Source organism: Chroicocephalus ridibundus, chromosome 4 (assembly GCF_963924245.1).
Source record: "Chroicocephalus ridibundus chromosome 4, bChrRid1.1, whole genome shotgun sequence".
NCBI classification, from domain to species: Eukaryota; Metazoa; Chordata; class Aves; order Charadriiformes; family Laridae; genus Chroicocephalus; species Chroicocephalus ridibundus.
In genome coordinates, this window is record NC_086287.1 from 53,741,870 (window position 1) to 53,754,880 (window position 13,011).

Genomic DNA, 13,011 nt, shown 5'->3' on the forward strand with positions numbered 1-13,011 from the left:
GGAAAGGACACTGCTTTCCAGCCCAATTAGACTGATAACGTCCCATCCTCCAGAAAAAGCATCTCGCTTTGATGCGTGCTGGCAGATCGGCTGTTGCATGCAGGAGAACAGCAGTGATGGTAGTCATCCTCAGCAGGTTTGTACCCGCACTCCTGTCACAACAGATTCACACCAGACGAAGGTATGACCAAGGAAGACTCGACTCAGTATTGGAAAGAAGGCACCGCAGCAAGCACTTCACATGACAGCATATAAATGTGACACTGAGGAAATCCCTGTATATTCTCCACCAGAGCAGATACCTGTCTTATTTCAAAGCTGACTGTACTGTTAACATATGGAGAGATAAATATTTAAGCCATATTTCACTGATAGAATATAGAATGGCAACACAAGAACAACCATATTGCATCAAACCAAAGGCCCACATCCTATTTCTGACCAAACCACCGCAGATGAAGACTAGAGCAGGGCACACAACAGAGCCAGTCTTCCCACAGTCTCTCTTCATCTTTTAGTCAAAGGCTCAAGGACTTCCTGAGCCAGAATTTTCATCTGAGCTATTTAATAGCTACTAATGCAGCTACTCACCATGACAAGATAGTATCTGGAATAATGATGTGCTTTGAATTTCCAATGGTTAGTTTTTTCAAAGATGAAAGCGGAAACGTAATATTTATGTGCTTTATTTAATTTACAGGAAGCTCTGCTCAGCCCTGTAAAAAAAACTCCCTCCTGATGTACTCAGACTGGGAGAGCCCATCACCCTGCATCTGAGCAGCTGCTTCACCCAGGGGTCTAAGACCATGTTAAAAAATAACAATCCAGCCAAATCAACTTTTGTTATCTAGATATCCCTTTATTTCTGTTGGAGTGGGACCTCATATAGGTGACAGACACTGCAATAAGATGGAGCAGCTGAGGTAGGACACCAGAGGGGCTGCACATATCATACCTGCAGTAAGCAAAGCAGGTGACGCTTCACTCTTCTCCTTTCTGCTGTGGGATGCAATGGCACTCCAGCACAGCTGTTCCACAAACACCCAAGAAACAAACTGGGGAGCTTTGAGGAAGCTATTTACTTGTTGGCTATCCAACTTGAATTAATTGCGGGGTGCTGTACTCCTTCCTCTGGCCAATACTTCACAGACTGGAATATTCAGAGAAATCAGCGTATCTTCTAAAACCACAGCGTTCACTGGGCTCTTACATGGCATCTCCTTTCCTTCTAATTCAATGATCTGTTTTAAAACATTGTATGTTTTTTCCAGCTCAAGAGACAAGACAATCCTCCTCACCACCTTTCCTTTCCAGGCCCGCATTTCATACAAATGAGCTGCTGTTTGAATTTAGCTGCATCACCCTGCTATAGCACGGCTTTCAGTACCTGGAAAGGAATGATGACTCCCGCAAACAATTATACCACACAGAGCATCTAAAGGAGCTTACAGGGATGTAGTTAGCCCCTTAAATTCCCATTACGTTTTATAGGCAGTTTCTGTCTTATAATGTGCCCGTCATTTCAAATCAACATAAAAATTTTCTCTTATCAAGCCACATGTTTCCATACAAAATACAGAACTTCTGTAAACCTGAGAATGGCACCTGGAGAGAACTTGCAGGAAACCTGCAAAGACAAGTTAACGTAGGTCTTTTGCCTCTGCTGAGAGCAACACAGCTATAAACATTTCCAAACTTTAGTAGCAAAGACACTTAACAGCTAGCACACCGGAGAGGAGGAACATGAACAGAGGTTTTCCCTAGATGGATTGAGTGAAAGAGCAGCCAAGAAAAAACAGGCATCAGATATTTATCTCCAAAAAACTAGTTTGGGACAAGGTTTTTAGAAGCTTCTTGTGATTTTAGCAAGCCAAATCAGAGACACCTGCCAGGATCTATTTTTGAAGCAGCAGATAGCCATCTCTGTGCCTCCAAAGCCTAGCAGGCAGCCAAGCTGAACACCCAAATTGAAAGTGCCAGGACTACTTATCATGTCTGATCATCACCAAGCTACATCAATCATCATGCAGCCGCAGCACAGAGATGTGAATAATGTAGTCCTCGTAGCACAAACGCTGCGAGGGGAAAAGGCTCTTGACTTGTTTCCTCCTCCTCCTCTCTAGCTCGTTCCTACTTATGAAAACAGCTTTTTAAGCCCCCCATCCCAAAATGCCAGCAGCTTGTCTTGCTGCAAGGTGCAGCGCAGAGCACCACTTGGTGGTCACAAGGAGGAAGCTACGCTTCTCAAAAAATCACAAACTTCACAAATGTTGTTATTTCAGGAGCAAAGGCGCAACAGGAGCCCGGCAGCCGTGGGCAGGATGCACGTAACACTTGGTAGCCTCATAAGAAGAAAACTGGAAGCAAGCATCACACAGCTGAACCTCAAGCTGGAGGTTTGTGCTTCATGCAAGTGCCTTTTACAAAACTCACGCTTTCGCTCCTAAATTGGCACTTTTTGGCCTTTCAGAGGCCTCAGCAGCAGCTTTGAAGAAAAGAAGCAAAAGAAATAGAAAGCAGCAAGAACTGAAGGTGCAAAGCCCAGCAGATTCAGAAGGCATCTGGATTTTCACGTGCGCTTGCAGCCCATTGTGAACTACTTTGTGCACCGTGCTTGTATATACTCTTCAGTTTTGGCTAACGTTCATTTTACAAAAAAAGAGAACAATGTATGATGAAATGCTGGTGCCTCAGGGTCAAGGGACTAGCCTCCAACCAAAAAAAAACATGCAAGTATAAAGTTTTCTTGGCCACAGACTTGAACCTACCCAAATCAGGCATTCACCTAGAGCCCCGCTGCAGGAACACTTCCGAACGCCTGACAGTGGTCACAAGTGCCCCTCACTCGCCAAAGCCACAAGTCACACAGCACCCATTGTGGTTTCTGCTGTGAGCCATCCCTGCCCTATAGATCTTCATACATTACATATAAGCTGATCCCGTTATCCTGTTTGCATCCACCGAATCCCAGATCTTGCTTGTGACATGCCATGTGGACCTATCAAGGAGGGATGGTATCCTGCCTCCCCTCCTGGTGACACCGGGAGACTTCAGCACTGAAACACTTTAGTTCAAGACGACGTTTGTATTTTCTCCTGCAGTTAGGGCAATGCAAGAGCAGTCTAGGGCAGAGTTAAAGATTCATCTCCAAGAGTGAAGAAATCCAAAACCTGTCACTCTTTGACAGGCTAAATGAGCACTGTATTCTGTACAGTAGGCTCTGCTTCACTGTCATTGAAACAGGAAAGAAAAGAAGTGAAGACACTTAACACCTCCCTGCTGTGACAACAGCACAACCTAAGGAAGATGCAAGCAGCAGGAATCCCCAGGAAAATGAGATTCCCAGTTTACATGTCAGAGATTTTAGTTTTGAAGGACTTAACAACCTTGTAACAGGCATTCAGATTTTCAGGTTTGGAGAAGCCCTAGGAGAGCACCAAGAAAACAAGTCTGAGACAAACCAACACATTTTTAGTAGAGTTTTGGGGGGGTTTCCCAGCTTTATTAATAGTCGGCAGAAACAGCAATGGTTGGGCTTTACCATGGGGCTCCAGACTGATCCGGTAGCAACATCAGTGGTATCCATGAGATGGGATTTGCTATTTCAGGGTGGCAAAACCTCCCCACACTTGCTTCAAAAAAGGGGTTTTCACTACAAAAATGTACACACCCCTGATGACTTTTGTGGCTAAGCACAGAGAAATGAGACCACCTCACACCTCCTTTGTGAGGCACATCCCTGACCCCGCAGGAACCAGGACCCACAGTGTCTGAAGCAGCTGGACAACAGCCATCATCCTGCAAGTAAGAGCCTCAGCCCACGATGGCCCTTGCAGATCAACTGCAAAGAGGGACCTCCACCCCTCCAGATGTTCCCACGCCGCAGCAAAGAGGACCGCAGGGCCAGCTCTTCCTCCTGGCAACTCAAAGTGCCTACAACCCATTCCCCATAGATGGCTTCAGTGGGGCTTCATGTTTCTCTACAGACTTCATACAGCTGCAGAAAGCCATGCTCCTCCCAAGCAGAAGGAAATCTGAATTACTCACAGGCGCTGCTATTAGCACAGCACAGTGGCTGTAAGCCCACGCTGTAGGTGAGCAGCACCAGCAAGGCACTGGGCACAGTGTGTGGTGCAAACACCAGCATCAGGAACATGCTACAAATAGGCTGCGATGGCAGTGAAAAAAGTTGTTTTGTTATAATGGCTTGTAACAAGCTGGAGATGAAGCCAGTGTTGTCCTAACCTTGCTAAAGGCAACAGAGTTATACTGGGGCCTCTGTTTTCAGTTGAAGAAACCTTCACTGAAGAGGGATGTTTCTATCTTTAGATATTTTCCATTAACATTTGCAAACGTTTTTACTCCTCAGAAGATTCAAGAAACCATTATTTGTCAGGTTTAGCACACAAGAGAAATAGCCTGCTGCGCCCTATGCTGCAAGAGTGTCTCATTAGAAGGTGACAGATTCACTCACAGTCACAAACTAAATTCAAACATTAAAAAAAAAAAACCACCACACAAACCAAACTAAAAAGAAGGTTGCAGGACAAAACCTGGAGTTCTCATTTTTGGGACAAACTTTTTAGCAGGGCCTGTTGTGATAGAACAAGGGGTAATAATTTAAAACTAAAACAGGGAAGATTCAGACTAGACATAAGGAAGAAATTTTTTTTACACGAGGGTGGGGAAACACTGGCCCAGGTTGCCCAGAGAGGTGGGAGATGCCCCATCCCTGGAAACATTCCAGTTCAGGTTGGATGGGGCTCTGAGCAACCTGATCTAGTTGAAGATGTCCCTGCTGATGGCAGGGGCAGTAGTGTATTAATTTATGTCCCCCACTATAACTCAGGAGTGACATGAAATCAGTCCTACCCTCTCCCAGTGATGCTGCACGAGGATGAGAAGAATAACACCCATTTCACAGATGGGCCAAGCGTCTAACCAAGGAAGCAATTTCTTTTCCTCCTATGCATACTGGAGCCACTCACAGGGCAAATGGGCAGCAGGGGCACACTGAAGCGTCTTGTCCACCATGCACCCCATAGCTTGTCTTCTTCCACTTCACACCCATACAGCAGCCTTGGACCGTGGTCACCCATGTGCGCATACAGTATAGGAAGCCGAGGAGTGTAAATAATGGATTAGGGATGTGGGTCTATGTCTACCTTCCCTTGCCAGAAGAGGAGGAAAAGGCAGTAAGAAGTCTCTGCCAAATGTTTTCTTCCAGTGAGATTCCTTTTCTGCATTGCTTTTATGATCACAGCTGACTGTCAAGGCAGGAAGACCTTTCTAGGACAACTCTGCTAATTACTAATCTGCTGTTTTCACATCATCAGTAATAACATCACCAGCCAATATCTCCAAAATGCTGCCAAGAACAACTGCTTGCAACAGCTTAGAAGTAGATGGCTGGTAGGAAGGTAGGATGGACTCTCATCATGTGCCAAGCAGTGGGTGCAGAAGCTACGCAAAATCATTAGGGTAAAACCTCCATACTGATGGGTTCAGCTAAGCCCAGCCATGTTCACTGCAAAACTATCTGGGGTATTTGCAGACTGTGTTACATGAATGTAGTCTTAAATGCTTTGCTCTGGAAGCGGAGCCAAATCAAGCAGGGTCTCTCATTGGAAGTATCAGCATCTGGCCTATTGCACAGAGACAAGGAAAGGGACTGTTGGGAACAACACATCCATTGGGTGGGATCCTACCACACAAAGCAAGATAACCTAACCCTGCCCTTATAAATTCCAAGAGAAGAGGAAGTTACATGTCCAAAGCTTTTCTGTAGCAGAAGAAAATGCTCGCCACATCTAGGAGAGGGAACAGACTCCCGGCAGCAGAGCTGAGCTGATGTCTGAGCTGCAGAAAGTCTTCAGCCTCCACTTGCCAAAACCCAAGAGCTGCAGAAGCTCTTCGACATTGCAAAGACAGCACAAGGAGAGATTTGGATTCTGATCCTAACCTACTTCCCCCCCCAGATCTGAGGGGCTTCACATTTGCTTTTTCACAGTCCTGGCTCATCGCTCATCACAGGAGATCTGAGGCACTGAACAGCTTTTGGAAAAAAAAAAAAAAAAAAAAAAAAAAAGAAAAAAGGGCAAAAGATTCCAGCAGGGACCACAGGTCTGCTTCGGTATTAAGACCAAAAACCAATCATTCCTAAGAGCTGCATTTCCAGCAGCATTCACTGCAAAATTGCTTTCACACTGAGCCAGGCTCGAGAGTTGGTTTAGCAACACAAGGCTGTTTGAAAGGGCAGGGGGGAAACAACTCACACACAGAATGCTGCAGAATACACAGTATGGACTATAACAAGTTTGCTCCCTAGTTTGCTGCAGAACAGCTCGTCTAACGCGAGGTATGCAGTTGTTGAACTAGCCAGTGTAAAAATGAAGACAAGAAAGATGTGATTTATCAAGTGAGGGCGTTCAAATCAGTCCAGACTTTAACAACCATGACCTGTAAGTGGACAGGGCAGAACAAGACAGATGAAGGCAGATACAGAGTTTACTTCTCTCAACAAAATGCTTTCACATGGAAAAGGGCTGTGGGCGTGGTACTTTTTCCCAATAACAGAGAAAATAAGCCTCAATAGAGACATTAATTCCATTTTCTCTTGCAAAAAGCTGTTTGGTGGTGTCTCTTCAGAAGCATCCAATTCAACCACACTGCCTGGGAGAGGAACAACCAACAGCCCAATGGTTAAGAAAACATTTGATTTAAGCTTCATTGTCTAGGCAAACCCAGCATGGATCCATCACAGATGACATAGATTAGGGGGTGGATCTGTTTTTACAGGCAACAGTCTCCAGGGTACCAAGGTTTGAGCTCAAGTCCTCTCAGGAGCCAAAAAGAGAAGATGAGTGCAAGCCCACTCAGCTCACTTCTAGTCTGAGATCACACTTTTCTAAGTTCCTGATCAGCCTTTCTGCAGTCTTCACTGTCCTTGGTCAAAGCTAGCACTTCTCCCCAGGGTATGTTCTTTGAGAGACTCAGAATGACACCGCTGGCCTCTCCTTGCACCCACACAGCCCAAAGTGTTGATGTCATCCAGAAGGAAACACACCATGCGATCGCCCCCCCACCCCCGTTTTAAAGACAGCTTGTTATTAAAAAAAAAAAAAAAAAAGGCCTATGACTCCTCCCAAAAGACAAGACATCCCATGTCAGATTGACAAAAGGGACAGCATCCCACCTGCACAGGGTAGGAAGCAGAAATAAAAGAGCTAAACCAATTTGCAGGGTGGTTTGCCCTGGTCCTGATGCCCAAAGCTCCCCAGAGCAACACTATCCCCCACATGGACCCCAGCGGAAAATGCTCCTTGCAGAGCCTTCAGAAGAAACTGCCACATACCCGCTTATCTGAATCCACCTCCCTAGAGCTGCGAGGGTAAACTGCTTAATCCTCAGATTAAAACAAACAAGAACTCATTAGAAAACTTTCACCCACGCAGTCCAAGTACCTTTCAATAGCAACTGTAGGGGGCTTCTGTTGTTTTTGTTTAAGCTTGAAGAAAAGCATGGGAAAGCTACAACATTAAAGTAAGATTTAAGTGAACTCTAATTCTTTGGACAAATGAGAAGTCAGACAGTTAAAGATTCAAGCATAGCCTGGCCAGAACAAGAACCAAGGTGGGTCAGACTAAGAAATGTCATCTGACCTGCTGGAGGCAGAGCAGTGCCAGAACATCCCAAAGAACAAGGTTACTTAGAGAAGTTTTGTTCCTCTCCCAAAAACTAAGAGTAAAAGCCATGCAGCTCACCTCTGCCCAGAGAGCAGCTGGGCAGGCACGTGCCACTTCCCAGACATCTGGGAAAGACAATGTAATGATGCTTTAAACTATTCCTAGAAATTCTTGCAGGAGTTGCTGTTGGAGCCCATAAAGCACAGCAGGTACAACATTTGAGAGATAAAGCTCTAGAGTGCATCATTTGGCACAGTGAGCCACTGGAGAGATTGTGTGGTTTGAGTTTTGTGAGAGCTACCAGTGCCTCCATAGCAGAGCAGGGTGGCCAGACCCTGCCTCCCATCGCAGAGAAGCATGGACAAGGCTGAGGTCAGCACACTGGCTGCGCACGGCAGGAGTTTCCTCACTCCTCCTCTTAGAGTGAGCCTTTAATTAGCCTAACACCCTCTTAGCTGCTCACCCACAAGCTCCCAACTCACTAAGGGCTTGATCACCCTCCACACCCCTTCTTCCTCAAGTCTCACGTGGATTCCATGAAACAAAACCAGCAGAGATATTGTCTTTGTTCAAACGCTTCTAGGAAAAGAAAAAAGCTTGGTTTTGATGCAAGATTCTACCACAATTTGTTCTTCTTTTCACAGTTCTCTGCTACAAAGGAAAATTGGGGATGAACTACCACCTACTATGAAGAACATGGAAGTCAGCCTGCACCGGAGGGACAACAGTTCCCCTTTCAGGGGGAGCAATAAACTGGAAGCAAGACAAAAGTTCATACCAAGAACATTTAATAATTAATTCATTTTGCTCTAGCTTTGTTTTACATCTCTGTTCCTTGCCAATTTAGCTGATATCCAAAGAGCTGGTGAGGAATTATAGTATCAGGCTAGTTAACCATGCTGGACTAAGTGCCTGTCTTATTTACACCCCTGCAACCTCATTTAAATTTTTAATGGCATTGCAGAGATTTAATGAGGCAGGTCTTAATCCATGCAGTCAGGGTCCAAATAGCAATCCCAGTCAGAGACTTGATTTCCAGAAAAAATGCTCTTCACCTCCAAAAAAAGGCAGCTCCTGGTACTGTGACCTAGCTCAAAAGAAATGTGTAAGAGGAATTTAAAAGGGTCTTGCATAGTATTATGTAAATGGCCACAAGTTCTGAAATATTTTCTCAAAAAAGGCAAGCCTATGCCTTCACTTTTGAAGTATGACCCGCCAATTAGATGGCTGTGTACAAGAAGAACAAAATACAGGGGATGTAGAAGAGAATGGAGAAGAGAACTAGGGGAGCTCTTCTCACTGAAATTAGTTAAGCTATAGTTTCCTTGGAAGGGTAAACTTGAGTACACAGGTCAGTAAAGAACAATAGAAACTGTTTAAACCCAGACACAAGTAGGTATTAAAATATCATGAATATGTTAAGGTCAGAAAGCCTAGAGCCTCATATGACACTGTTCTGGAACAGCCTTTAATGCAGCAGACAGAGCAAACACAGGGCAGCCCACAGCCAAGGTTGAAGGGAGGTCCCCCATGACTGCAGGACACTGGATTTGCTGATCCCAAGGGCAGTGTCAGACGTGTTTCAGCATCACTGAGGGGCTTCTCCACAGCCAAATGCTGCATTAGGTGGGGACAGGCCAGCTACCCAGGCAGAGTACTGGAAAGGGCCCTGTGCAGCAGACATCTGATACTGCCTTTCCAACCCCTCCACCCCAAAAGACCAGGATTCTGCCAGCTGCAGGTTGAGAGCCAGCCTGACTAATGAGAAGCACTTCACATGCAAGAGCTACATGGCTCACATCTCATCCCTCTAGAGCAGCTGAGTTTAAGTTGCCCATTTTCAGAGCTATTGACTGTTCCTGACAGCACACAACAGGTAGAGCATCTCCTGCTTTTTATAAAGCTTAAGCACCCTCCACATCCAGCAGCCTACATGACAGCTGAACCATGTAAGCAGCTCACCCCCAGCATCTACAGCTTGAAGCAAGCCTAGATGACTGAATAGGAGCCAGCCTTAGGGCTTACACACTGTTACAGAGCAGTTTGGGATTATTTTGGGGTGGGGTGGAAGGGATGAACACAAAAAATAGAATACACAAATCAGAAACACCAACAAATCCTATCCTTTTTATCCAGGCTGTGATGGGTGAGGCATCACTCTTGGCAGCAGACTAGTTCTGTTGCTGGTTTAGGATTCACATGTAAGGATGATGTGACCTTCAAGATCCTCATAGAAAGAGCTCTACCCTACCTCCTGCTTAGCCTCAGAGCATCCCTGGATCACATCTTGTGCAGAACAGCAACAGGAGCTCCTTGAGGACCAGCCAAGAGGAACCAGCTGCTCTTGTCCTCTGTCCACCAGGTTTCAGCCTAACACTGCAAGGATCTTGCAGAAGAGGGAACAAGGCAGCCTAGGTGGCACATTGCAAAGTTACACCTGCCAAACGCTGCCAAGCTCATGGAGTGCAGCCATCTCTGCCCATACCTACCATGGCGGACATTATGGCAAGAGAGTTTAGTCCAAGAGAAGAGTGGCTTCTTTCAAAAGAGCCACTTTTCAAAATGCATTGGGAGGCTTACACAGTGGTCCTGAGTAGGCAAGCTGAACTAAATTATACATTTGGAACCTAGAAGCCCTACAGAGAAAGCTGCAGCGTCTAACTTGCTAGAGAGACAAAGATTCTGGGCACAGGAAAATATACAATTCAGTCTCCCAGACAAGTAAGCCTCATCCTCTGCTGTGTCCCATCCCCACATCCTATAATCCCTTTACAGGGTTTCTCTGGCTAGGAAGGGCAAGTAGAACTAGTCCCACCACAGTCAAGGTAGGAGGATATTTGTTACCCAGCTAATCTCTCCAGAGTCCACTAGAGAGGGGGATAAGCTCATCTAGAGACATATTCAAAGCAGCTCATGTTTGTCTGGGCAATTTGAATTTTAATATGGTTTTGCATCCAAGCCAGGTAAGTGAATATACTGATGCAATTAACTGCAGGCAGTTTGGCACAGATGGTCCCCAAGAAACAGAGTTGGCTGAACAGCGGGGGTTTATATTTAATGATGAGCCAGGCCCACAGTCAGGCAAGTGAGCAAACCCCACTGCAGGCAGTGGAGACCAGCTGAGCTCACTCAGCTCCTTCCATTTCTTCCACTGGTGAGCAAGGCACAGCCCCCCTGCAGAGGCCCAAAATCCCTCATTAGGGACCCAAGCGTATGCCTCCAACAGCAGTGATGTCTGACCTTGGCATCCTGCAAGAGCTTGACCACCCTGGGCTGGGGCTCAGCACAGCTTTAAAGGAGAGCACTCCCAAACACCTTCTCTCTGGCAGCATCTAAGTATTCTGAGAGTAAGCACTAGGAACTGTAATTCTGGGGGAATGGAAAACCAAGCTTCCAAATGCCACTCCACCATGAGGATGCAGTATCCCCTAATGGCTTTTAATGTATTTTTCTCCATGTAATGGCAGAGTTGCAGCTCAAAAGCTTCCTTTTTGCTTAACTGGGGCAGTAGCATCTCCAGGCAGAAAGCCTATTCCCAAGTGGTATTTGTCCCATTTTACAAGATGTGGGTTGGTGATCCCTAACACCAGGGAAAATTCTGGCTCACTGCACTAAGGTCTGGGTTGATCAGAAGAGATTTAGACTACAAAAGCCTTGCCAGTTGTCAAAACCACACAGCACAACCAGAGTGCACCGTGTCCCCTGGAGGACAGGCACCTGCAGAGCCATACCCCAGAGCCAAGAAACCCACAGCCTTCTAGTTGAGTCATCATCATTTAGGAAAGCTGGTCCTAGCTACAAGCCCACATTTGCCCTCGGAGGAGCTTAGAGCTTATTCAAGAGCACAAGGGAGCTCAGCAGGAACCCAAGAAAGTCACAGCAGTCCTATGTCAAGAGGAGAAAGGTGTTTTTCTAAATGCCTCTGCAGAAAGTCTCATTAAATAGGGAGAAACCAATGCTCAGTTGAAATGGAAATCCCTCTTATCTTCCTGTGCAGAAACCCAGGCTTCTAAAGGAGATCCCAGAGGGCTCACAAACAGTTTAGCCTCCTGAATCATACTGCTCTTGCTAAGCAAAGACCTTTTTTCCCCAGCCTGAAAGATTGGGTTTCCCCCCCCGCCTCCCCGACCCATGCCCTTCTTCCCCTGCTGCCACTCTCCCACCATCAGCACCACATTCATGCATTGCCAGATACACGCAAGATTCATCCTGGCAAGGGGCAAGTGCTGTAGCTGGAGGCCCAGAGAACCCATGGCAGGCTTCAAAGCAAGCAGCAAGGCTGACAGAGGGCAGGAGCTGCAGCACCTCACACATGCAGTCGGGAGGGCTCCCAGCTTGTGCTGCCCTCTAAATTTAACAGGAATGAGAGTTATTGCTTCCCGCAGAGAAAAGATGCTGATTAGCTGTTGTCTACAGCACCCCACCTCTAATCAGAAGAGAAATACCATCTGGCATGCCACCCCTGGAGGGCTGCCAACCTTTGCAGTAAAATATGAAGGCAAGAGAAGGTCAAGATAAAGGAAGGGGAGCAAAACAGGCAGAAAGATTAATCCCTGCCAGGTGCTGTCAGTCCAGACACTGGAATACAGAACTGGATGGATAAGCAAGCAGAGAAGAGTTAAAGAGAAAGAGCGAGAAGCAGAAGTAAAGCAATTCTCTGCAGGAAAGTCACAGATGAGCTGATAGCAGATCTGAGCTGCAGACCAACTCCAGAGTAGGATCCACTTCACCTAAATCTCTCTTAATGAGCATTTGCCCAGCTGGAGTTTGCATCAACTGTCTGAAGACATTCAGGCAGCAGAGACTCCAAGACCAGCAGTGGGCAAAAGCAGTTTAAGAGAAGGGAGCCCACAGCTGAGGCAAGGCTGAAGGAACCAGTGATGGGACAGCAGCTTAGCAGGTAGCTTTGAGTTGGAAGGCCATCTTAAAGGGCGACTGATCATTTGCCTCTCCTAGCAGTGTTTCATAGGGAATGAAAATAGGGTATTCACTTGTTCTAGCAAGGTTTCAGCCAGCTGGACACCAAGGTAGCCATCTCATGGTGAACATGCCCCTACATTGCATGTGGTGAGGATTTCAGCAACAGGGTGGCAAGGGCTCTCCAACTGTCTGAACATGTTCCCACAAGTGCGACCTGGTACCGAGGCTCCGCAATGGATGCGCACGCCAGCAGTTACATGGGCGCACAGAGACAGACTCCGCTGCAACAGAATGCCACTGCTGCTCCCTCTCTAAGGGAAAACCCCATCCCTCCCACCACAGCCACTTGAGTTTCAAGCATCCTCCATGACACTGTTCACTGCTTGCTTCCTGTACCTCCTGGAAG

At 46.5% G+C, this 13,011-nt stretch overlaps 1 protein-coding gene across 3 annotated transcripts in view; it reads right to left on the reverse strand.

Moving 5' to 3' along the window:
• ARMH4 (armadillo like helical domain containing 4) overlaps nt 1–13,011 on the reverse strand; it is a 71,224-nt gene that overhangs the window by 47,337 nt on the left and 10,876 nt on the right. The gene's annotated exons all lie outside the window — the stretch shown is intronic.